The following is a 4,146-nucleotide window of genomic DNA, read 5'->3' on the forward strand; positions in this document are numbered from 1 at the left end:
ACTAAATTTATTGAATTCAATGACCAAGCATCAAGGAGAGACAAGATTAGAAGGCCTTTGTACATGCTATAGTAGATGGACAATGATGAGAAAAGACCCTTGCATCCCCGAGGAAATCCCCAAGGATTTTATGAAGGAAAGGGAAGAAAAGGGGAAGAAAGCACGCTGCATGACAATCCGTGCGTCTTCTCAAGAAGACGCCCGTCCACCAAGCCACAATCCGTGCGTCTTCCTTACAAGACGCCCGGGCAACAGCAACCAGAAGACGCCCGTCTTCTCCCAAAGACGCCCGGCAGCAATTGAAGAATTCGGCCGTCCTGTGCCTAAGACGCACGGATTCTAAGACAACACCACTTCGTTTCTTCAACCTTCAAGAAAGATGCCCATCCTTCCAAAAATACCGGCGTTTCCCTAAGTAGGGACTTAATCATCATTTAAGCCCTTAGTTAACCCTAATTCCTACACCTAATCCCCACTATAAATACCCCATTAGTCTAATTAGAAGAGCATGTTCTTCTTATAAATTCTTAGAGTAGTTAATATCAATCAAATCTCTCTTTAGTTTTGTAATCAACAATTAATCAAGTTTTAATACAAGTTTTATTTCCTTAATCTCTCTTTTGTTCATCCTTTATTTTGGGTAATTGAAGATTATTTGGGTTATTATTGGGAGATTGACAACCTCTCAATCAAGCATCAAGTACTTCTTTTATTCTTTGCTTTATTATTGGAATCATTAGTAGGTATAATTCTCTTAATCCCTTTTTAATTATTGCTAATTACTTTCATTTGTTCATCATGTTTCACTTTGTTGGTATGATTGACAACCTTGCTAGCATGTTCAACATGATAATGAGTGAGTAGTTCCATAGCTAGGGTTAATGGGTAATTAGGGGAAACCAACATGGGTAATGATTCATGCTTAAATTAATATGCTTTCATGGTTTATTTGCTTGCTTGTTTTGATCTCAACTCATGCACATGTTATGTTTGATGAAATGCGAGCCTATGAATCCTTGCATTTTTTACCCATCACCTATCTTTTCAATGAGACTTGTAAGACATAAACCAACTCGAGTCTCATTAGACCATGCATGTTGTTGAGTAGGGAAGACTAAGTCGACTTGTAGGTGTTGTACAATCTAATCGATTCGGCTCCGGGACCCAAACTTTCCTAGGATTGTAAGATATAACCCAACTCAATCCATCACAACAATAATTGCTTGCTTATAATTTGAGAACATGTTTGTATGATCAATTCCCATGAATCCCCTATGACCCCATGATACCCTAGTGCTTTTTATCAATTGTTTACAACCCCTTTTCAATTCATCTTGCTTATTTACTTTCATTGCTATTTAGTTTAGTGACCTTCTACATCAACCGAAATTGTGACACCCCTAAGACATCACTAGTTGCAACAGAAATCTCATTTCAATTCCCGTCCCTTGGGATCCGACCTTTACTTGCCTCTTTACTAATTGTAGAGTTGTTTGTGAAGCTATAAATTGTGTTTTGGTCTAGTTGCTCCTAACGACAAGTTACCGAAAAGATTTAGTCCGACCAGCCACCAACCCCGATCGGGGTTGACCATATTTTGCCATATTTTGACTTTCTCCGCATTTCTTTTAGCTCCCCGTTGAAGAAAGTTACGACTCTGAACGGGGTTTAATGCATGGGGAAGCGTGAAATCTCCTTCTTCTTCATTTTTCACCTATATATCACAAAAACAAACATCGTCAAGTCTGGTAATTTTATTTCTAATTCTACGAAAACATTAAATTGTGAAAAAAAAACAAAAATAAATAAAATCTTGGGTTGCCTCCCAAGATGCGCAAATTTTAAATCTTGCTAGACTCCTATTTTTCGAACGTGGTGGTCTTCGTCATCCTTAAAAAATAAGTCAAAGCCCTTAGAAGCCGATCATATACCTGTGCATGGGCAATACAAAAGCATATATACGCAATTGATAAGATATTAGCTTGAAAGATCAAAGATAAAGTAGGATAAATCATATCAAAATGCGCATCCGAGATTTCAAAGAGACCCACCGTATCACTCTACTCGTCAGTAAGAGATGGAGCATCATGCTTAAGACCATGAAACAAATTGTTAGTGCATAACATATCATCATAAACGGTCTCAATTGAGTGGTATGAAAACTCTATATGGTAGGACTTTGGGGGAATCGGGGGTTTTATCCCTATTAACCTCTATGTCACATAATTCACCATCTACTTCTAATGGGTCCACTATATCCTCCATGGAAGGATTTGTAAAGGGTTCTACGGTCTCGGGTAAAACCCTGTCCTTTTCATTAAAAACGGGCCCTACATCGTCCACGATATGGGTGTCATCTACTACAAGGTCAATGTCATGAGTCTCTAAATGGTCAATAAGAGTGATGTTATGGGGAATTTTAAAAGAAAAATTAGGACCATCATCATCATCTTCCAATAATTCTAAATTATTAGTTGCAAAAGACTCACATTGGGTGGGTGGAAGAGTAGAAGCTTTGATCAATCGCTCATTTCCTTCTCGCATTTCTGTGAGCATGTCTTCGAGCATTTTTATAATACGAGCCTCGGACGCTTGTTGCTCCAAATGATCTTGAAGAACCATTGCACGTCTCAATTCTTCTTGGCGAGCTACCTCCCGACATTCGTATGGCAAAGAAATTCCAAAGTTCTGGCCCAACCATGTAGTAGACACTCCCACTACTCAAATTAAGAGCCTTTTCAGGGGTCTCAAGATTCATGTCATCAAGCACGAGACGACCCCAGTAATCCCAATCAAGGACATACCCAAGGGAAATGAGGGGGATGAGTCTAGTGTTGCGGTAGTAGTAAAATCGAGCATAATAGTCATGGAAAGGCTCATCATTGGGTTGTGGAACGAATTCGTCATTCATTATGTAAGGCCAAGCTTTATTACCTACAAAATAGGCACTAAAACTACAAAGAAACCGTGAGATGATCCCAAGGAACAAATGTTCTTCGAGACAAAATAAAATAAGATAAAATTCAACAACTAATTAGCAAACAAAACCGTCTCCCCGGCAATGGCGCCAAAATTTCATAGGTTATCGCACACCGATGCAAAGATAATATTTATACCCTAGACAACAAATGAGTGTAGTACTTAGGGGTCGAACCCAAAGGAGACGGGAGTTATTAATTAATTATTATGGACTGAATTTTACCTTGGTAGAATATCGATTGATTGATTGGGTTGAACTGATAAAACAATAATAAATAAAATGTCTAGGGAGGTCGGGTCACACATGCTAATTATGTAATTGCTCATGTCAAGATATAAAGTTGATTTTACGATAAATTTTTAGGCTTAAACACACTTACCTTACGATATTAGTGTCAACCATAGACCGAGTCCTAGAGAAACTCTCGTCCATGACTAGGTCGTCCTACTACACATGCTTAGTCTAATTCAATTCCATGCCTCTCGACTTTTAGAACGAATGAACAAACTTAATCAATGAATAAGGCCTTTAAACAAAGATTAAACATTAAGGTGAAAACATGTGATAAAAACAATTAGACAATATTAACTTATCCTCATTTTGACATTTACATATTACTTAAACATGCATGGCTCCCCTTACTCCTTAGACAAATGCAACTACTCTAACATGGTGGAAATGTAAATTAAACTAATGATAAATGAAATGATGAACATAATGAAAATAGGAATAGGAATACCTTGCAAAGGAAATGGAAATGGAACTTGGAAGAACAATACTTGAAATGTAAATTGTAAATGAATTTGAATGGAAATTATATTGAAATGCTTAAGGTAAAAATGTTTGTTACATAAAACTAAAAGTAATTCTATTCTAAACAAAACTAAACTAAAGACTTACTAACCTAAGACTTAGAGAGAATATTATGTGAGAAATGTATATGGAATGGTGTGTCAAGGTGTGGAAGTCTACATCCTTTATATTGGAAATGAGGGGTAAAACTTAGAGCAAATACAAGGGGTCAACCCCAAATATTTTCTCTTAATTGCTTGTGTAATTGCCTAGAGAATCCCATGTTGGCCATCAACTCCTTCTTAAACACCCGATTAATTGCACAATTAGCATCCAAAGAGCATCCTATGATGAGCATCCAAGACATTCTCCCA

The sequence above is a fragment of the Silene latifolia genome, chromosome 10 (assembly GCF_048544455.1).
Source record: "Silene latifolia isolate original U9 population chromosome 10, ASM4854445v1, whole genome shotgun sequence".
Classification (NCBI taxonomy): domain Eukaryota; kingdom Viridiplantae; phylum Streptophyta; class Magnoliopsida; order Caryophyllales; family Caryophyllaceae; genus Silene; species Silene latifolia.